Raw genomic sequence first — 24,357 nt, forward strand, 5'->3', positions numbered from 1 at the left:
AACACTTGCTACACTTCCTCCATGCACCAACAACAACCTAAAAGCTAATTTCAGCAATATGATGCTCAGGTATACTCCCTCTAGCATGTAAGCTCATTGAGCAGGGCCCTCAACCCCTCTGTTCCTGTGTGTCCAACTTGTCTGGTTACAACTACATGTCTGTTCGTCCACCCATTGTACAGCGCTGCGGAATTTGTTGGCGCTATATAAATAATAATAAACGTGGGAAATTCATGTTATTTTGGATTGAGCTCCATAACATAAACCAACAACCAGTCTGCACCCATTAGACTGCAGCATTGTAATTACAGACAGAGTACTCAGAGTAAAGAATAACTGCAACATTCTTAGCTGGGAATGTTATAACAAGCTTATTAAAAAATACTTAAACATAGCATTAGGAACATGGGCTTATGCACAGAACTACTGTCTCCTAAATTACGTCAGACTACACCATTTACATTTTCCTGGCCAGAATTATTTTGTGGTATAGTGTGATTTGTGACACGAGAAGTTATGGACTGGTTGAAAAGGTTTGATGCCAACCTAAAAAACTACTGAGGATTAAATAAAAGAACAGATCTCGCATTTCCTTCAATTAACAAGCAAAAGGATGTAGCTTGATGTTATATCTGCACAATACAGTATTTTTACTGACAGAAGGGGGAAATGAAAGTTGGCCCAATTTATTCTATTGCTGGAGATAAAAGTCTATGTTTAAATTGCAGACACAGGCCGGTTCACAGTGTCAGTCTGCTGGATTGAAAGCTTGTGCAATGTTGTGCAAGAAAGCAAAGCTGTGGGGAAATAAAACATGGCTATGGGTAGACCACATCGTAGCTCAAGATATGTGATCACATGTCAGTTATAAAAAAAACAACAACTATAAAGTACTTGGTTATCCATTAAAAGGAGACCTCTAATTTAAAGAATGTACACAGAATGGCCTCTCTTCCTCCCCAGTATCTCACAAGCCTTTGATTAGAAGAAAGGGTGGTATATTTATAACAAAGGACATTATTTTATTCAGTAAGAGCAATAAAGAGGTGGAATTTCCTGCCTGGGGAGTTGGTGTCCTTTTAAAAGGGAACATTATGTAAAGAGCATTTTGGAGAGATGCAATCAAGAAGATTCCCCCACCATGCCCATCCCCAGGAACCCACTGTGCTCCCTCGACTCCTCACCGAGTACCAGAAGAAAGGTCTTTAAAACTCATTGATGGGGATCTTTGTTTCTCTTCTTTGTCAACAATCAACAAAAAAAGGAAGTTAGAAAGATCTGATAGATGCTTTACAATCTGTGTAAATATGTGAGGAAAAAAGAAGACCACCAATGCAAAAATGCGGGTCCTAGATCGGGGCTATAAGTGCATGTATCCATAGATTGTGGCTATACGTGCATGCATCCATAGATCTGGGCTATACATGCATGTATCCATAGGTCTGGGCTATACATGCATGTATCCATAGGTCTGGGCTATACATGCATGTATCCATAGATCTGGGCTATACGTGCATGTATCCATAGGTCTGGGCTATACGTGCATGTATCCATAGGTCGGGGCTATACATGCATGTATCCATAGGTCGGGGCTATACATGCATGTATCCATAGATCTGGGCTATACATGCATGTATCCATAGGTCTGGGCTATACATGCATGTATCCATAGATCTGGGCTATACGTGCATGTATCCATAGATCTGGGCTATACGTGCATGTATCCATAGGTCGGGGCTATACGTGCATGTATCCATAGGTCGGGGCTATACATGCATGTATCCATAGATCTGGGCTATACATGCATGTATCCATAGGTCTGGGCTATACCTGCATGTATCCCTAGATCTGGGCTATACCTGCATGTATCCCTAGATCTGGGCTATACATGCATGTATCCGTATATCTGGGCTATACATGCATGTATCCGTATATCTGGGCTATACATGCATGTATCCATAGGTCTGGGCTATACATGCATGTATCCATAGATCTGGGCTAAACGTGCATGTATCCCTAGATCTGGCCTATACATGCATGTATCCATAGATCTGGGCTAAACGTGCATGTATCCCTAGATCTGGGCTATACATGCATGTATCCATAGATCTGGGCTAAACGTGCATGTATCCATAGATCTGGGCTATACATGCATGTATCCATAGGTCTGGGCTATACATGCATGTATCCATAGATCTGGGCTAAACGTGCATGTATCCCTAGATCTGGCCTATACATGTATGTATCCATAGATCTGGGCTAAACGTGCATGTATCCCTAGATCTGGCCTATACATGCATGTATCCATAGATCTGGGCTATACATGCATGTATCCATAGATCTGGGCTATTAATCAGTCCTGCAGGTTGCTAATTGATAGGGGTTGTATACATTTATTCATACTCTTGTATATTTTCTAGCTGGGCCTGATGATATTATATGTACTATCATAGGACATCCCAAACTTTCTGTTGTGGGCACCGTTACCCGATTTTATAGCACCACCATTTGTGCAGGAGCTCTGAGAGGGGTCCCTAAATCGCTGTAGAGGCCCAGCAAGGCACTTGTGACACCTATCGCTGCACTGAGTTTGTAAACCAGGGAGACACAGCTAAACAGCAATCCCAGAATCCCTGCTGGAGAGGGCTTTGATGAATCCACAAGTTGTAGTTATTTCTTTCTTAAAGCAGCTTCCCAGGTTAGGTGGTGCTGTGCTGCCCACGTTGTGAAGGGTCTGGTCTTGGGGTCTCCCGAGTGTTTCATATTCACATTTACTGAGTAAACTCACACATGGTCCAATAAAAATAAATACGGTCACAGCTCGGTGAGAGTTTAGGAATGTCAGGCTTGCGGTTTTGAATTGATCTAGGGCTTGCAGTTAATGCCTTGACAGCTACTCTTCAACATTCTAGCCAGAATTTAAAGAACAACCCCTAATGGCTTCTAACCTGTCGCCCAGTGGTAGAATCCCGAGTTGCAAGGTTCCTCTGGAAGTGTCCCAAACAGTGTTTGTAAAGTGTCCCTGTAAAAGGTCCATCAGTTTGTCTAACACACTAGTTTGGGGGCTCTGATTGGGCACAATTTGATATTAACCCAACACCCCTAGAATTAGTCCAAGTGTTTAAATCCCATGTTGGACATTTCAGCACTCCCTAATGATTGCAGGCAATCGTGTCAGGGATGGTAGGATACCACTCATGCAGGGAATCTGGGAGGGGAGATACAATTACTGAACACCTCAAACGTTGTATCTGGAGGAACGGCCCAATTCAATTAACAAAATGGGAGATAATGCTTGTATCCAATACTGTGCATACGACAAATCTATGACTTTTTGGGACTAAATCTGAGGAAATAATATGCTACACCATACATTAAAATAGTAAAACAATAATGAATCTTTGTACAGCATATATATTTCCAAAACCCTCTTTGAGAAACTGTCCAATCGCCTTTGTGTAATGGGGATTATAAATGTACAGTATACGAGATGCACAGACGTTATTCGCGTTAGACTTTTAGAAGCTAAACAACCTCCATCACAGAGAAGGTTAACGTAAGACAGGTGTGAAAGTCACTCGGAGATGTCTAGGGTTTCATTGTAGTTTCTACAGATCGCAAACTGACGTCAGGATTTGCTAATCAAACACAAGCCATGCAAATATTGCAGCTGCAGCGTAAAGAATTCGTCCTGTGGGCCGGGGATAGTGACACAGAAATGGCTAATTTAAATGGAAACCACCTGCCTCATAATGCTGAACTCACCGCTTTTATAGCTACACCAGATAAACAAGGCTGGAGAGGTTTATGTTTCGTGTCACGCAGCGTCCTATAAAGTCCTCTCCAAAAAAATATACCATAAAGGGTTTAAAGGCCTATAAAATAACGAATGCTAGATTGAAGAAGATATTGCTCAAAACAATTAACATATAATACATATTTTTGTAAAACAGTAATAAGCATATACTCTTACTGAGTGGTAAATACAAATTAAATGATTGTGTTTCGGAGGAAGTTGGCGCGCGGCTAACGTGCCTATTATCCCACACACTAAAAACTAGTTTAGTATCGATTGCAATCTATGGGTTTATACTACGAACACATTGCATGTTATTAATGGCGGTTTGTCAGGATAAAGTATTTAATAAATACTGCTGAGATGAAACACTTTTGATTGTTTGCGTTTATAAGATCCCTTGCAGAATTTGACGTTTCCGAACAGGATAACAAAATGAGCTTCCTGGTAATGTCAAAGCAGCCGCTAATTCTCCTCTAGGATTTCCAGAATCTTACGCTTTTTAAGACAGGGGATGTGCAGCCAGCAGGAGATTAACAAACAGGATGTTATGAAATGTGATCAGCCTCACAGGACGATAAAACTTCTATTAACAAGCGAGTCAGACAGAGAGCATGGGACGTTGTAAAAACGTTGGCAGTTTATACAATGGGCTGCCTCTCAGGAGAGGTGGGTGTAAAACAGGGAATTCAATGCTTGCAATAGACAGGCCTAGTTTCATCTAGTTAATAATGTTTGTCAGGGTCCGACACAACAAAACATGTGATTGATAGAACCAGAAACATGGAAAGTATCCGTGACTGCGATTTGAAGAAGATCTAAAATGGAGAGGGATCTAGCATCTCAGGACCATTTCGAAATAGTAGACCAGAAAACAGAATGGCCGAGGATTGAGAATCTCTGGACCAGTTCCAAATCAGATAACAGTAGAATGGAGAAGGGTCTAGGATACTAGGTCAAGTCAGTTAAGGGTGGAGGGAAACAGATTGAAAAAAAGCTAGAATACCAAAAAGACAAACAATGTATTATAAAAAAAGAAAAACTAGGATTTCAGGCCAGATCCTCAGAATGGAGAAGATATAAGAGTCCAGAAAGATAGAAAGGATGTAGGTTGACAGGACAAGTTCCAGTCATGACAGAGAGAATATAAAAGCTCTGATTTAGACCCAGATGTAAAGAATTGTTCAAAAGATCAAAGATCTGAAGAGATGATCTACAATCCCAGAATCTGGTCTACTAGGGGCAGAGTTTAAAGGAATGGAGGTAATATGGGATCCCGTGAGCAGACAAATTCAGAGCAGAATATGAAGGAATGGAGGAAATCTAATCTGGGATCCTGGGACCAGGTCCACTCAGGATAGAAGGTTCAGGAGTGGAAAGCAGACTGATCCAGCTAGCTCCAAAAACAAATGCCCGACTCTTAAAACTCAAATGCTTGGACAGCTGGTTGGCCATACAACGTGCTCCCAGGGAGGTAGACTGTAATCTGTAATGACCATAGAGAGGTAGAAGCTGACTATCCCTGACTGGAGATAAAACCAGGGCCCCCGAACGTGTTTTGTGCTAGGAGTGGGTTTAGCGTGCCAGCTCCATCTGCCACAGGGTAGGTCGGATGATGTTTCTATAGGAAAGAAGATCTCTAGGGAACACGGTGTGGATGCACTTGAAAATGACATTAAATAATGCATAATGTCTCTGCCAGGTCACTCCCGAGAGAGGTTTCATCGTAACAAGGAATGAGTCGACTCGTCTAGAGCATCAGTGGTAGATCTCACACCGGATCACAGTAAGGAATTCACTCTAAATGGTGACAGCCCCAGGCAGATGCCACCCAGTAGAGGTGGTATAAGATTGGAGAGTGATAGAATACGGGGTGAATATCTCACTGATATACCGTGGGTTTTACAGAGAACTTATAGAAAGTGGGTGATGTAGGAGTTCTTTCAGGGAAGGGAATCCCAGTTTCAGACACCAGTCTGCTGATAGAACAATACAATGCTTCTATTGTTTACACTTATTTACATTTACCTTACAAACGAAACAGACACAAACACACCCCTAGGCTGTTTCTCCAGGTGAGAAACTAGCTACAGTTTTTTACCCAGACAGTCAGCCCCTGGAAACACACCATACAGTGAAACAGAGTACCTATTCCCAGAATACTCAGCCAAAAGGAGAGTCCGCACTCGGTATTGTGTAATCCCTGGGATTTGTTGAGACTATTGAGACATATTGAGACAGGGGAATACAGTGAGTAGGAATTCACAGAATTGCTGAAATACATCAAGCTGTTTGCCTCCTAAAACCGGTTACAACCTCTTTATACAGAACTCCTGCCAAAACGTACACCTCTCCCCGTCTAGGTGCAGTCGCTAGAACACAGAGCTGTACTGAGTACATGATACATATCACCCAATCCTCACATGTGGAACCCCAGGTCTGGGAGCAGAACTTACCTGTCAGCAGGTGGCACAGCTTGGTGTCCAAAGGGTTAAACGCAGGCTATTCTCAGGGCAGTACAGAGAGAATTAGCTGTGGTGCTGACAGCTTGTGTAAGGAAAAGTCAAAAGGGGTGGCACTAACTTCCATCCAGTTGTAACTTGCCCAGCCCCTGAGATAATAAATAACAAACAGAGCGTGAGCTCTATTAAAGAGACAGAGTCCCCAGGCACATTACTCGCATGCCATTGCCACAGGAGTTGTGGCTGCATGGAACAGCTTCCACAAAGGGGTTGGGCAGGTGGTCAGGCATTCAAATGTCATCATACTCACATGCAACAAAGACAGGGCAGTGGTTTTACAGATCAGCCTTCCAGCAGTAATAATGTTACAGGAGCCTGTATTAATTAAATCTGCTCCACAGGCAGCGGATTTACAGATCAGCCTTCCAGTAGAGGGTGTAATCTTAAAGGATCCTGCATCAATTCCAAATAAATTCTCTAACAGGACAGTGGACTTGCAAGTTCAGACTTGGCAGAGCTAGCAATGTCACCGTAACCCACAATATTCCACAAACAGAGCAGTTGAAGCAAGGATCAGCCTTCCAGAAGAGGTAGTAATGTCATATGATCTTGCATGAATTACAAATTCAAAACAGATTTCTGAATCACCCTTCTAGAAGAGGTAGCACAGCAGCCTGCATTCATTCAATAAGAATTTAAGTTTCATATACAGGGCAGTTGACTCACAGATCAGCCTTCCAGCAGAGGTAGTAATGGTAATGGAATTTGCATAATTTGTGTGTGTGTACAAGTTTCATAGAGAAGGCAGTGCTTTCAGTAAACCTCCTACCAGCAGAGTGTTTAAATTTCCATATAAATAAAGGCTTCCCGGAGAGGGCAGTGGTGCAAGCTTAACAAACTCCCAGTGTGTTCCATCCTTGGATATTCCCCATGTTATCGATGATTCATTTCCTCTATTGATAAGCCAGTTAGAGTTACCTGTCCGAGTGGGACCATCTAGTCCATGGATTCCTGCTGACTCCTGTACTACTCACACATTCCATAGCTCTGAGTGATAAACTGGAGCAGGAATCAGCTGGCTGCAAGATTCAGGTCTCTGGGCTTGTGACTCCCAGCTGAGCGAAACTGCTGAAAGGTATAATTTAATGACAGGCACAATGCAGAGTGCTGGAGGCATGCTCACTATGGGGGATGAGAATAGTGAATTGACCAGGTAACCTAACAAAAGAGCTCCCTGGGGCTTCCATTACAAAACAAGGCACACACAGGTATTGGACCCTGACACAGAGAGGGCTCATTATACAGTATCCAGGAGATGGACATTCCATTCATTCTTGGAAGGATAATGTAATCAGTATTTCAATTAATTTACTAGGAGCCCTGATACCGGCTTGCCCAAAGCTTCAAATATTAGCCAACAGGGGCATTTATTTGCCCAACAGCCCTCACACATGCTGAAGGCACTGCTCGCATTAATTTACAACTGATTTCCCACATTAACATATGGATTTATTGTTCCTAAATCATCAGTTTACTATGGCACGCACGGGGGAAAATGAACAACATACAGATTTCAACACCTGGCCTAAAGCAAGCAGCAAAAAGACTGTGAGCAAATTAGATCGTATCTCATAATGTTCCTCATTTTGGGAAGAAACGTTACCCCATCTATCCTGAGAGCTCAGAATGTTTGCTGTGTCTGAGGCTTTCACAGAGATAGCTTCATCCCCAGGAACACGGCTTACAACCCTTAGCAAATAAAGTGCAGCCCAGGCCCCCATGACGTTAGGGACACGATATAGGTCTGAGACATTGTGTGTATTGCATTATGCATGCATTGATCACTGCGAGTGACATGCTGGACCTGTAAGGGAGCTAACTGTAGTGGCAGGTTTAATGTGGAATGGACCGTTTCTGCACTGCAGCTCCTGGGATGCTTTTGAGAATTGATATTTTGTAATTAATGAGAGCCGCTGTAATGTGAGAAAGTATTTTACCTACGCTTGACAATTGTGACAAAAGAATGGTTTAAGGCAAGCTCCACTTGCTTACTAAAGCTAACAAAGGGTGAAGCTTGCCTTAATACAGAAGACTAAACAGTCTCTACTTTTTCTTATGGTTTAAAAGGAAATAGATCAGAAATGAAGAAAAGAAGAACAGATTCTGAGAGAGGAAACAATAGGAGAAAGGTCGGTTGAGGTGACAGAGCCACTTTAAAGGGATACTATAAATGCCAGGCTGTATTCCTGGCACTATAGCTCCCTCTGCCACCCACCTCCCTCGCGGTACATAGAGGGTTAAAAACCCTTTATTTCTTTACCTAATCCCAGCGCTGATGCCCCTCGATGCTGGATTGCAGCGCCCCCTCCTCCAACGTTCCGAGACGGGAGCTAATGCGCATGCGTGGCAAATTCCACGTGTATTAGACCTCCCGTAGGAAACCATTGAAGCCATGCTTTCCAATGGGGAAATAGCTGATGCTGGATGCCCTCGTGCAGAGTGTGAGGACGTCCAGCGTCAGTTACCAGATCAGATCTCCGTTTGGATCCAGGAAGTAGCTGTCTGGTAGACAACCACTGAGGGCAGACTTAGTGCTGCAATGTAAACACTGCAGTTTCACTGGAACAGTAAGGGCAAAAGGGACATTGCACCCAGACTACTTCAATGAGCTGAAGTGGTCTGAGTGCCTACAGCATCCCTTTAAGGTTAGATGCTTGGGTTTAGATAACGTTTAGCTAGAATTCACAGGTGGAGACAGAGCTCCAGATATAGAAGTATCAGAGAAATACAAGTATTACTTTTGTTATTTGAGAAATAAACTACTAGAGTGGTTGGGGTAGACTATTTATATAGTGACAGTGTATAACAATCATATATAACACATCAACTATGCAGGTGTCATTTACACTCTGTTACTCATTAAATGGCAATCAATGTGTGACTTGGTACGGGAGGTGACCAGTCGTAAAACCGGTCAGAGTGATGGCAAATTGGCTGCCAATTATGAGCAGATCACGCAGTTGGTTATTTATAGGTCAGGGATAGGCTACAGGGTAATAATGTGAAACCTAACTCATTCTACCATAAAACAAGCACTCATCAAATTAACCCCTTTCCTTCCAGACCTAACACTTCCCCCACTAACAGAAAATCTTTACCTTCCGCTGCCAGGAAGAGCATCAGAGAGTTCAAACACTGGAGTAGAGAGAAGATGTCTTTCTGAATGCTGAGTGAGTTAATGAGTGTATGTGAACAGCGACACGAGAACAGACCATCAGATTATCTTATGCCAGGCATCTCGCCTGAGAAGAGCATTGCCCCAGAGATTAAAGGCCCACATTGTTTTGGCCTGGGACAGGGCCACTGCTATAAGAAAGAGAGTCTGTATCACATCCAGGAATGTCCTCCGGACAAAATGTTCTCCGACCAAGAGAAAAAAACAGGCCCCCAGTAAAGACTGTCGTGCACGTACCCTGCTAATAATGTCTCATCAGAAACCCAAGAACTGACACTTCAAAAGGGGTGATGTGCTGAATTGCAGCCTTTAGGAAATATATTGACAGCCGGAACAAATGGAAAATAGATCTGATTCTGTGGTTCGGTTATGACCTCGGGTCAGCGATAATGGGGCAGGAAATGGAAGATGACGACGTTAATCAAATTAACTGTTCTTTTCTATGGTGGGAGAGTGGTTCATCAGTTGTGGTAATCTCCTCTCCCTAACTCATTAAGTTAGTTTGGCCGAAAGGTAGATCCTCGTGTGTTGTAGACACACAACTATTATAAAAAAAGACCCAGATCACTTGCCTTCTTACATAACATGATAAGCAACAGAAAGAAATGCTTCCATTTCCGATTATAATTATAATGTTTAGGTCTGCCGTTTAAAGCTGCCTCTGGTACCCACTAAGAGGAAACCACAATTCTCTGATAAACTGAGAACAGTCTTAACAGTTATGAGAAGCAGAGGAACGGACAATCGTAAGGGTTGCATTTTTGGCACAGAAGTAACAATCCTGACTCGTAGCGGACTTATTTTTTGTCTGCTCTGTGGAATCCATCACTGACATTTGACAAGCTTAAGAGCATCCTGCAGTTTTTCAAAAACTATTTTTAATATAAAGTACCTATAGAAGATGCTATGTTTACTTTAAGTGAGAAGCAAATGCTTGTTTAACCCCTTAAGGACACATGACATGTGTGACATGTCATGATTCCCTTTTATTCCAGAAGTTTGGTCCTTAAGGGGTTAAAATAATGCTATTGCACAGGCCTATGATTAACTGTGAAATTATAGACTGTAAGTGTAAAAAATAAATTTAAAAGATTTGATAGAATTTCTTTGTCTGTGTTGGGCCGACACTGCCTTTGACACTAGTTCCCCACTATGATCTAAGCCAGATCTCCCTATGATTTGGATCAGAAGAATTCACGAGTACGAAAAGCCTAAAAAAGGACATTTCACTGGATTCCAAGGGAAGGGACCGCTATAAAGATTTGCGCTGGGACCTACACTGTAGATTGGCATCAATATTTTAAGTTAAAGACAGTTTACTAGTGGCATTCATCAAAGTAGTAGAGAGGGTACACATAAGGTATAGGTATAGGTATACAGGCAGATGTACTATATCTACTGCACTTTTTAATGTACAGACGTGTCTCTGCTACAAACATTACACAACTACGGCAAAAATAATTTCTGGATATGTGTACAACACGATTACCACTAGATACAATAATATGGTGTGACAGCTGTGTCATAAAAGGAAAAATAGAAAAAAAGCATAAGAATACAGTCACCTCCAAATCTATGAAGAAAATAAAAAATAGAGGATTTTACACTGTATTACTGTAGCCAATTAAAACAATAACAAAATAGAAAAAAAAACACCAATTGGTAAGTCCATGAGACCCCAGCAATGAATAGAGAATGCCAAGTGACATTGATGGAATCCAATAGTCCTATGACTGGGCATTCTGAATGCCAATTATCATGTTTACCTTGCATTCCACAAACTCTGTGAATAGGGAAGGGCTAGGAGTCTTTACCTGGACTCATATCGCATAACCTGACACTGGCTTTTCTCTGCCCCTCCCTTACAGAGTAGGAGGAGGAAAGGGGTTTGTGGTTAATTTTGAGTAACCCTACATAACACTTTTAAAAAAAGGTTATCCAGACCACAAGCATGGATTTGATCAAATTGATTAACACAGTACATTATTAAGGCCATTTTGTCACCACAGAGGCAGTACATTTTATTCCGGCATACATTCACAGTCAGGCGATCTGTGGTAGCCTGATTGGGAGCTCGGAGGCCCACTAGCCATGAATTCTACGCCAGGAAACGACTCTTTAAACATTCAGGAAATCAGAATTTAATCTACGGAGTAACTTCATGTACTGGATGGGTAATGGTGTCATGGTTTCTATGGTTACTAGCAGTAAATGACATTTTGGTGTAAAAATGCAGCATTGCAAGAAAGAAATGGTAGTTGCCTTTAGTAAATAAGCTCCACTCTATTCATGTAAAGCAGGCCTGCACAACCTGCGGCCCCCAGATGTTTTTGAACTACAACGCCCATGATTCTATGAATAAAACAGATAGCCAATGCCCATGCTTTTTTGAATTAAACAGATAGCCAGAGAATCAAGGCTAATAGGCAGAGGATCATGGGGGTTGCAGTTTAAAACATCTGGGGTGCCACAGGTTGGGCAGGCCTGATGTAAAGTATATCTCGGTGCTAGTGGGTACTCAACGGCTGCCAACGGCTGGATGAGGGTAATGGGAAGGGGCCGACCCAATAGCCTACTTTAAATTATAGTGACTCACCCTAAATAAAAAAAACATTGTCTTTAATTAACCCATGTGATCTAGGTCAGCTATTATCGTCACATAACAGTAAAGAGGTACCTGGGATTGCTATAACAGGGTTACTTAATGTGATTCCTACCAGATGCCAATGTTTTGACTGACCCTGGTTCTTCAGCAAAGGATGATGTTTTGGTGGGCAGGGGCCTGCTGGCAGAAAAAGAGGTTAAACACTTATCAGAAAGCTTACAGTTGTTTAAACCCCCCATGAACATCTGCTCTTTATAGAGGAGATTAACCCATTACACACTGTGGCTCAGCCTTGCAGTCAGACATCGCCCTATAGCTGTCTGTGTCTCCAAATGATCTGCAAAAGATTAACCCTTTTATAGCCAGAGTGTAACAGAAAGCAGCAAAATATGAACTGGAAAACACAATTGCTTTCCAAATAAGAAGGAATAAAACAGGAACCTCAAAACAGGGTATTTTTTCGAAGCATGGATACTGTCCCATTTGGTCCATAAGAAACGGTTTGCAAAGCTCTATTTAATATCATATTAAAGCAAGTAGTGGACGCATGGATTCTGCACCCAGCTGAAGTTGTATTCACTACATAACAGGGGCTCCTCTGGTAGTTTTGTGATCACGTTGTGTGTCCAGTATCTGCACAGATTGTAAAAATACACCCACTGTACCCCAGTAATGAGCAGGTATATCCACTTGCCTTTGGCATGAAGCGTTACACCCCCGGGGTGCTGCTGAATGCAAGGCAGATAATGGGATATTGACCAGTGTACAGTGACCTGACTCTCAGCCGATGCCGGAACACAGCCCGCCCAGAATCCCATTCATCTATTTTACTAGTCAATTAGGCTAATTACAACATCCGCCCAGTATCCACTTTTCCACTTTTTATAAAACCTTCCCAGCCCTGAGGGATCCACAGGAGGCTGCTGTGCTTGTAGACCGCTCTGCTAATTAACTGCTCTGCACATAACTATATTCCTTTTCATGCTAAATACATCTCTGCATGTCAGACTGCTCTGCAAGTTATGTTACTTGTATGCTACTACATAGATCTGCATGTTGTTAGAATGCTCTGCGTGATACTACACGTTGTTAGAATGCTCTGCGTGATACTATACGGCTACACATGTTGTTAAAATGCTCTGCATGCTACTATACGGCTACACATGTTGTTAAAATGCTCTGCATGCTACTATACGGCTACACATATTGTTAGAATGCTCTGCGTGATACTATACAGCGCCACATGTTGTTAGAATGCTCTGCGTGATACTACACGTTGTTAGAATGCTCTGCGTGATACTATACGGCTACACATGTTGTTAAAATGCTCTGCATGCTACTATACGGCTACACATATTGTTAGAATGCTCTGCGTGATACTATACAGCGCCACATGTTGTTAGAATGCTCTGTATGCTACTATACAGCTACACGTTAGAATGCTCTGCATGCTACTATACGGCTACACATATTGTTAGAATGCTCTGCATGCTACTATACAGCTCTGCATGTTGTTAGAATGCTCTGTGTGATACTATACAGCTCCGCATGTTAGAATGCTCTGCATGATACTATACAGCTCTGCATGTTGTTAGAATGCTCTGCATGATACTATACAGCGCCACATATTGTTACAATGCTCTGCGTGCTACTATACAGCTCTGCATGTTGTTAGAATGATCTGCGTGATACTACACAGCACCACATGGTGTTAGAATGCTCTGCGTGCTACTATACAGCTCTGCATGTTGTTAGAATGCTCTGCGTGATACTATACAGCGCCACATGTTGTTAGAATGCTCTGCGTGATACTATACGCCTACACATGTTGTTAGAATGCTCTGCATGCTACTATACGGCTACACATATTGTTAGAATGCTCTGCATGCTACTATACAGCTCTGCATGTTGTTAGAATGCTCTGTGTGATACTATACAGCTCCGCATGTTAGAATGCTCTGCATGATACTATACAGCTCTGCATGTTGTTAGAATGCTCTGCATGATACTATACAGCGCCACATATTGTTACAATGCTCTGCATGCTACTATACAGCTCTGCATGTTGTTAGAATGCTCTGCATGATACTATACAGCGCCACATATTGTTACAATGCTCTGCATGCTACTATACAGCTCTGCATGTTGTTAGAATGCTCTGCGTGATACTATACAGCGCCACATGTTAGAATGCTCTGCGTGATACTATACAGCTACACATGTTGTTAAAATGCTCTGCATGCTACTATACGGCTACACATATTGTTAGAATGCTCTGCGTGATACTATACAGCGCCACATGTTGTTAGAATGCTCTGCGTGATACTATACGCCTACACATGTTGTTAGAATGCTCTGCATGCTACTATACAGCTACACGTTAGAATGCTCTGCATGCTACTATACGGCTACACATATTGTTAGAATGCTCTGCCTGCTACTATACAGCTCTGCATGTTGTTAGAATGCTCTGTGTGATACTATACAGCTCCGCATGTTGTTAGAATGCTCTGCATGATACTATACAGCTCTGCATGTTGCTAGAATGATCTGCGTGATACTACACAGCACCACATGGTGTTAGAATGCTCTGCATGCTACTATACGGCTACACATGTTAAAATGCTCTGCATGCTACTATACGGCTACACATATTGTTAGAATGCTCTGCGTGATACTATACAGCGCCACATGTTGTTAGAATGCTCTGCGTGATACTATACGGCTACACATATTGTTAGAATGCTCTGCATGCTACTATACAGCTCTGCATGTTGTTAGAATGTTCTGCATGATACTATACAGCGCCACATGTTAGAATGCTCTGCGTGATACTATACAGCTCTGCATGTTGTTAGAATGCTCTGCATGATACTATACAGCGCCACATATTGTTACAATGCTCTGCATGCTACTATACAGCTCTGCATGTTGTTAGAATGCTCTGCGTGATACTATACAGCGCCACATGTTAGAATGCTCTGCGTGATACTATACAGCTACACATGTTGTTAAAATGCTCTGCATGCTACTATACGGCTACACATATTGTTAGAATGCTCTGCGTGATACTATACAGCGCCACATGTTGTTAGAATGCTCTGCGTGATACTATACGCCTACACATGTTGTTAGAATGCTCTGCATGCTACTATACAGCTACACGTTAGAATGCTCTGCATGCTACTATACGGCTACACATATTGTTAGAATGCTCTGCCTGCTACTATACAGCTCTGCATGTTGTTAGAATGCTCTGTGTGATACTATACAGCTCCGCATGTTGTTAGAATGCTCTGCATGATACTATACAGCTCTGCATGTTGCTAGAATGATCTGCGTGATACTACACAGCACCACATGGTGTTAGAATGCTCTGCATGCTACTATACGGCTACACATGTTAAAATGCTCTGCATGCTACTATACGGCTACACATATTGTTAGAATGCTCTGCGTGATACTATACAGCGCCACATGTTGTTAGAATGCTCTGCGTGATACTATACGGCTACACATATTGTTAGAATGCTCTGCATGCTACTATACAGCTCTGCATGTTGTTAGAATGTTCTGCATGATACTATACAGCGCCACATGTTAGAATGCTCTGCGTGATACTATACAGCACCACATGTTGTTAGAATGCTCTGCATGCTACTATACGGTTACACATATTGTTAGAATGCTCTGTGTGATACTATACAGCGCCACATGTTGTTAGAATGCTCTGCGTGCTACTATACAGCTCTGCATGTTGTTAGAATGCTCTGCATGCTACTATACAGCTCTGCATGTTGTTAGAATGCTCTGCATGATACTATACAGCGCCACATGTTAGAATGCTCTGCGTGATACTATACGGTTACACATATTGTTAGAATGCTCTGTGTGATACTATACAGCGCCACATGTTGTTAGAATGCTCTGCGTGCTAGTATGCAGCTCTGCATGTTGTTAGAATGATCTGCGTGATACTACACAGCACCACATGTTGTTAGAATGCTCTGCGTGATACTATACAGCACCACATGTTGTTAGAATGCTCTGCGTGATACTATACAGCTCCGCATGTTGTTAGAATGCTCTGCGTGATACTATACAGCGCCACATGTTGTTAGAATGCTCTGCGTGATACTATACGGCTACACATATTGTTAGAATGCTCTGCATGCTACTATACAGCTCTGCATGTTGTTAGAATGTTCTGCATGATACTATACAGCGCCACATGTTAGAATGCTCTGCGTGATACTATACAGCACCACATGTTGTTAGAATGCTCTGCATGCTACTATACGGTTACACATATTGTTAGAATGCTCTGTGTGATACTATACAGCGCCACATGTTGTTAGAATGCTCTGCGTGCTACTATACAGCTCTGCATGTTGTTAGAATGCTCTGCATGCTACTATACAGCTCTGCATGTTGTTAGAATGCTCTGCATGATACTATACAGCGCCACATGTTAGAATGCTCTGCGTGATACTATACGGTTACACATATTGTTAGAATGCTCTGTGTGATACTATACAGCGCCACATGTTGTTAGAATGCTCTGCGTGCTAGTATGCAGCTCTGCATGTTGTTAGAATGATCTGCGTGATACTACACAGCACCACATGTTGTTAGAATGCTCTGCGTGATACTATACAGCACCACATGTTGTTAGAATGCTCTGCGTGATACTATACAGCGCCACATGTTGTTAGAATGCTCTGCGTGATACTATACGGTTACACATATTGTTAGAATGCTCTGTGTGATACTATACAGCGCCACATGTTGTTAGAATGCTCTGCGTGCTAGTATGCAGCTCTGCATGTTGGTAGAATGATCTGCGTGATACTACACAGCACCACATGTTGTTAGAATGCTCTGCGTGATACTATATGGCTACACATGTTGTTAGAATGCGATGTGTGTTACTGTACGGCTACACATGTTAGAATGCGCTGCGTGATACTATACGGCTACACATGTTGTTGGAATGCGCTGCGTGATACTATACGGCTACACATATTGTTAGATTGCTCTGCGTGACACTATATGGCTACACATGTTGTTGGAATGCGCTGCGGGATATTATACGTCTACACATGTTGTTAGAATGCGCTGCGTGATACTATACGGCTACACATGTTGTTAGAATGCTCTGCGTGATACTACACGTTGTTAGAATGCTCTGCGTGATACTATACGGCTACACGTGTTGTTCGAATGCTCTGCGTGATACTATACGGCTACACATGTTGTTGGAATGCTCTGCGTGATACTATACGGTTACACATGTTGTTAGAATGCGCTGCGTGATACTATACGGCTACACATGTTGTTGGAATGCGCTGCGTGATACTATACGGCTACACATGTTGTTAGATTGCTCTGCGTGATACTACACGGCTACACATGTTGTTAGAATGCGCTGCGTGATACTATACGGCTACACATGTTGTTGGAATGCGCTGCGTGATACTATACGGCTACACATGTTGTTAGATTGCTCTGCGTGATACTACACGGCTACACATGTTGTTAGAATGCGCTGCGTGATACTATATGGCTACAGATGTTAGAATGCTCTGCGTGATACTACACGGCTACACATGTTGTTAGAATGCTCTGCGTGATACTATACGGCTACAGATGTTAGATTGCTCTGCGTGATACTACACGGCTACACATGTTGTTAGAATGCTCTGCGTGATACTATACGGCTACAGATGTTAGAATGCTCTGCGTGATACTACACGGCTACACATGTTGTTAGAATGCTCTGCGTGATACTATACGGCTACACGTTAGAATGCTCTGCGTGATACTATACGGCTACACGTTAGAATGCTCTGCGTGATACTATACGGCTACACATGTTAGAATGCTCTGCGTGATACTACACGGCTACACATGTTAGAATGCTCTGCGTGATACTACACGGCTACACATGTTGTTAGAATGCTCTGCGTGATACTACACGGCTACACATGTTGTTAGAATGCTCTGCGTGATACTACACGGCTACACATGTTGTTAGAATGCTCTGCGTGATACTACACGGCTACACATGTTGTTAGAATGCTCTGCGTGATACTACACGGCTACACATGTTAGAATGCTCTGCGTGATACAATACACTATACACATGTCTTTGATTTAATAATTTTGTATGAGCTTTTCAAATGATTTTCTATTTGTGAGGGAATTAAAATTATGAAAATTTTGTAAATATAGATTTTTTTTATATATATTGATTTTTTTCTTTTTCATATTTATGTATATATATATATATTTTTACAAAAATATGTTTAAAAGCGTATATCGCTCTGTGCACTGACAGAGCAGTCTAGTTGCGATCACTGGACTGATCCCCACATTATTTAATTGCTTTGCAACTCGACCACTGGGCATTATAAGCAATGTCTGGTTGCCAAAAAACCCTCACTATTGAAATAGCACAGTCAAAACAGCAAGTTGTGATGGTGCTTCATTCAGGTGAGCACAGAGCTATTACCTCACTGTTTGAAACGGCGTTTACTATTACAGCAAGCGATAAGGCAGCTTGCCCACCGTGGGTAGTACTCTAACCTGATGCTGGGGCGTAATTCCAAGCTTTGCTTGGCTAAAGGCTATGAGAGTTAAGAACCACAGCCTTTGGAGTACAGGTGTATCTGTTATTTAACAAGTGACACTAATGTTATTAAGAGAGGTGTACTGACACTGTTTTGACTACAGTTGTATTTGTCAAGGATTCCCCAAATACTAGACCTCTCAACAGATTGTTGTATGTAGCCACAGTATACCACTTTGCTCTGCAACCTGCCACAGTGAGTAAAAACAGGTACACTCATGATAACGGGTTTACCATGGAAATTAAGATAAGACACAGAAAAACACACCTTACAAATGACTGATCTAAATTGCATCTACAGCGGTGGGAGGGCTGAATCGCAATGTCTAGTGCAGAAACTGGGCGCAATACATACATAATACACCATAGGGTTATATAGAAATTATATATAGCAAATCCCCACAAAGATGGGGTGGTGGAACCCCGCTATTAACAAATCAGAGTACAGCACATGACTTGTGGGGATGATATCAATTGTCTCACTGCATACCATGGCTATGGATAGACAGATGGGCTACAGACAGACAGATAGGGGATAGGGAGTGACCTCGGACCTGCACATAGGGGAGTCGGATACTGACCTGGATACAAGCTGTTTGGCACAGCTATAGAAGATGATGTACAGAGCTGTCACCTGGCTGGGGTCTCTTCTGTATTCAGAGGGTCTGGGATCCTCCCTTTTCTCTCATGGAGGTGGGTGTGCACCTACCCTGCTATTGTGAGTCGGTAGAGTCCACGTTAACCGCGGCTTCTACATCCTGTGGTTGTCATGGCTACCATGCACCATTTAAGCTCCGGATCAGATGGAACTCGTGTGATGGGGAGGGGGCCAGACGCCAGCTCCAGATGTTTAGATAAAAGCCTTGTCCAAGCTAAAACGAAGAGGAGGGGGTTTCACCAGGGAGGGCTCTCCCCATCTATTGTGTGTTAGACTCAAGAAAAAAAATACAAGGATGACATCTGTCACAGCCCTAGCCACTGGGACACAGAGTTTACACCTCTATAACACAAAACACCCCGTCTCAAACACACACAGCCTCTGCCTCAAACACACACAGCCCCTGCCTCAAACACACACAGCCCCTGCCTCAAACACACACAGCCCCTGCCTCAAACACACACATCCCCTGCTTCAAACACACACAGCCCCTGCCTCCAACAAACACACAGCCCCTGCTTCAAACACACACAGCTCCTGCCTCCAAGACACACATCTCCTGCCTCCAACACACACAGCTCCTGCATCCAACACACGCAGCTCCTGCCTTCAAACCACACCTGCCTCCCAACATACACAGCCCCTGCCTCAAACACACACAGCCCCTGCCTCAAACACACAACCTCCTTCATCTAACACAAACAGCCACCTCAAACAAACACACACAGCCCCTGCCTCTAACACAGACACAGCCTCTCAACACACAGTTCCTGCCTCCAATACACAGACCCCCTGCCTCTAACACACACAGCCTCTGCCTCTAATACACCAGTCCCCTGCCTCAAACACACAAGTCCCCTGCCTCAAAAACACAAGTCCCCTGCCTCAAAAACACAAGTCCCCTGCCTCAAAAACACAAGTCCCCTGCCTCAAAAACACAATCCCCTAGCCTCTGACTCACACTTTCCTTGCTTCCAACACACACAGCCTCCTGCCTCAAAACCACACACACTGTCCCTGCCTCTAATACAGCCTCTGACACACACTATCCCTGCCTCTAACACACACAGCCTCCGACACACACTATCCTTGCCTCTGACACACACTATCCCTGCCTCTAATACACACAGCCTCCAATACACACGGTCCCTGCCTCTAATACACACAGCCTCCGATACACACTGTCCCAGTCTCTAACACACACAGCCTCCGACACATACTGCCCCTCCCTTCAACACAAACAACCTGACACACACTATCCCTGCCTCAAACACGCACAGCCCCCTACCTCAAACACACACAGCACCTGCCTCAAACATACAGCCTCTGACACACACTGTGTCTGTATTCAACACACACAGCCCCTGCTTCTAAAACACAGTCTCTGACACACACTGTCCCTGCCTCTATTTGAATTTATTTTGCAGATTTACCAAAATATAAGTATAAAACACAGTGGCTATCCTGCCTTTGTAACACAAAGGATAAAAGGCAGCATTTGTGGTGATAGTATTTAGAAGAATTATTATGTTGACTCTGGTGTCATCAGCTAAAAAGTAAAAGCGTACTATCTGCTTCCTAAATTCTATTTTGCTCACTTCTCCAAATCCTCTGACCAAAATGCTTGAGATAAATCTGTAATTAAACTCCTAGTTTCCAAAGGCAAGCTGTATGGAACCAATTTATAGAACGTCTCCTTATTAGGAGCTGGTAAGGTGAATCAAAAAATGTAAGAGGAAATGAAATGCTATTTTGAGGAAGAATTGACTGATTCTTATGAAAAATGAAAAAAGAAACTGTGTCTGATGAAATTGAAGCCAAAATAAACAAACTAGAAACAAGGTAAATCCTTACAGGAACACTTTGGTCACCATAACAACTTCATCTAAATGAGGTTGTTATGGAGCCAGGAGGCCCCAGGCACACTCATATCTTAACGGTTTAACCCCTAAGGTTGTCTCCAGTGCCGATCTTAAGGTCACCCTGGCAGCACCTGGCTTCTAAATCTGAGTTACAAGATGTGCCACCAGGCATGGGCATTGCTGATTGGCTAGAGAAGCCAGCTGATGCTCTAAGTCAGGGGTTCCCAATTAATTTTTCCCGTGGAACCCTTTGACATAGTGTATCAACACACCCACGAAAAAAAATATTACAATTGTGACGTTTTTTTTGTATGTGGCGGTGTGTGTCAAGGTGTGTATATCTGTGCTTGTATGTGCCAGTTGTATATCTGACACACAGATACACACACTGGCACATAGTGGCACACAGATACACACATGGGTGTGTGTATCTATGTTTCAAAGTGTGTGTATCTGTGTTTGTATCTGCCGGTGTGTGTGAAGGTGTGTATATCTGTGTTTGGATGTGCCAGTGTGTGTATCTCTGTGTCAGTGTGTATCTGTGTGTGTGTGTATGTATCTGACACACAGATATACACACACACACACTGGCACACAGATACACACTGACACAAACACACACCTTGACACACAGGTACACACACTCAGATACACACTGACACACACACATCTTGACTCACAAATACACACACACACTTGCACCCACAGATACACACTGGCACATACACACACTCAGATACAAACACACTGATACATACTGGCACATACACACACTGACAAATACACAAAGCTTGACACACAGATACACACGCTGACACACTCAGACATGCATGCTCCTTGACAGACACACATACACTCTCACTGACAAACACACACACACACACACACACTCTTTGACAGACAGACACAAATACACTCTCACTGACAAAACACACAAACTCTTTGACAGACAGACACACAAACACATATACACTCTCACTGACAAGAACAGATACATTCTCACTGACAAACACATACACTCTCACACACTCACTGACAAGCACACATTCACTCTCACTGACAAATACACAAACACATACAAACTCCCTAACAGACACACATACAATTTATTTATTTTAAGATTTTACTCCAACCAGCGGCTGGCATGGAGTCCCTGTGGTCCAGTGGGGCTGCTGGCGAGTGGTCCCTAGGGTCCAGTGGGGCTTCTAAGCAGCTGGAGTGCTCAGCTCCCTCGCGCGCCTCTTAGTGATGTCATATTCTGGCTCCAGCATCACTGCTGTGCGCGCGAGGGAGCTGAGCAGGATGATCACTGCCCATTGCTCCCTTGCCACCCGCGGCCATTTTTTTAAAAAACTTTTGCCGGAACACCTATTGGGAAACGATGCTCTAAGTCAATCATTAGTTCCCCTTTCATAATAAAACTTTTTTTTTAAATGAATGCAGAGCTACTTAGAGCAGGGGTGGGGAACCTTTGGCCCTCCGGATGTTTTGAACTACATCTCCCATAATGGTCTTACAGCCATAATGTTCGCAAAACATCAAGGGAGGTGTAGTCCAAAACATATGGAGGGCCGAAGGTTCCCCACCCCTGGCTTAGAGAATTAACTGGTTGCTCTAGCCAATCTGTAGAGCCCCTGCCTGCTCTACGCTTTCTGTAACTTATATTCAGAAGCTGGATGCCGCTAGGGGGGCCTTGAGATCGGCACTGGAGGCAACCTTAGGGGTTAAACCGTTAGTGAACGGTTTAACACCTTAAGGTAAGAGTGCACCTTTATATGAAGTTGTTATGGTGGCCAGAGTGTCTGTTTAAGACCTTAGCAGGTCCTCACATCATCATGCATAGCATAAGGATGCCAAAAGAGTCTAGTGCTTCTCCATGAGAAACACTGGATTCCATGATTCTCTGTGAGAAGTATCAGACTTGGCAAAGCACAGTAATTGCTATGTGCCCTCTGGCCCCAATGCTTCTCTACGAATTATCATCAGTCAAGATGATTGTACAGAAAGTGTAGCAGATGCTGAGGGTAGCCTGTTCTGGAGCTAGATGACATGTTCATATTTTTTCCTTAATTTTTTTGTAATTTAAAAAAGTAGGGAACAGTAATCTAAATAGAGGAAGGAAGCTTAAAGGACCACTCTAGTGCCAGGAAAGCATACTCGTTTTCCTGGCACTAGAGTGCCCTGAGGGTGCCCCCACCCTCAGGGACCCCCTCCCGCCCGGCTCTGGAAAGGGGAAAGGGGTAAAAACTTACCTTTTTCCAGCGCTGGGCGGGGAGCTCTCCTCCTCCTCTCCGCCTCCGTTCCTCCCCGTCGGCTGAATGCGCACGCGCGGCAAGAGCTGCGCGCGCATTCAGCCGGTCACATAGGAAAGCATTCATAATGCTTTCCTATGGACGCTTGCGTGCTCTCACTGTGATTTTCACAGTGAGAATCACGCAAGCGCCTCTAGCGGCTGTCAGTGAGACAGCCACTAGAGGAAAAAGGGGAAGGCTTAACTAATTGATAAACATAGCAGTTTCTCTGAAACTGCTATGTTTATAAAACAATTGGTTAACCCTAGCTGGACCTGGCACCCAGACCACTTCATTAAGCTGAAGTGGTCTGGGTGCCTAGAGTGGTCCTTTAAGAAAAAAAAGTCAAAGTAGTCGCTAATTCATCTAAATATATATTTTGACTGCGTTGGAATTCCAGTGAATTTGTAATGTTTTACATTGTCTGCGTAAGGGTGCAGCAATCCTTGAACCCAACCAATTCATTAATACGTATTGGATTTGGTTCCCACTTTGCATAATAAACCCCATGAAACCTCCTAAGAAGTGGTGAAGCAGTGGGGGGGACGGGGGGGGAGAAATTTTTGGCTAAAGCCATGCAACAAGGCTATACAAATCCTGATTAGGCAAAACATTCATATCATGACAGTCTTACGAGCCATTGATTATGAAGTGGTTAAACACATTGTTATCCAGAGAACGAGGTATTTACATGTCCACACAGCAACAAGTGCCAATCTAAGTACTATTTAAAAAAAAAAACAAGTCCATACCGGCCAACATTATTATACAGGTTGACCCCCACTAAATTATTTAATTTATTTCTGCCGAATTTCCT

General features: G+C 43.1%; 1 protein-coding gene across 6 annotated transcripts in view; it reads right to left on the minus strand.

The window, feature by feature from the left end:
- The window catches only part of SEMA4A (semaphorin 4A), a 105,659-nt gene that overhangs the window by 48,215 nt on the left and 33,087 nt on the right, over positions 1 to 24,357 (minus strand). For 2 of the 6 annotated variants that reach the window (XR_010086314.1, XM_063440317.1), the window contains exon 1: positions 6,249 to 6,460. The exons of 1 other annotated variant lie outside the window; for it this stretch is intronic. The gene's annotated coding sequence lies outside the window, so the exon portion shown is untranslated. Of the gene's footprint in view, positions 1 to 6,248; positions 6,462 to 12,210; positions 12,230 to 19,310; positions 19,824 to 24,357 lie in introns of those variants that run through there. 3 more of the 6 variants (XM_063440318.1, XM_063440320.1, XM_063440321.1) reach the window with 3 other exon arrangements.

This window comes from Pelobates fuscus, chromosome 13 (genome assembly GCF_036172605.1).
Source record: "Pelobates fuscus isolate aPelFus1 chromosome 13, aPelFus1.pri, whole genome shotgun sequence".
In the NCBI taxonomy this organism is placed as follows: domain Eukaryota; kingdom Metazoa; phylum Chordata; class Amphibia; order Anura; family Pelobatidae; genus Pelobates; species Pelobates fuscus.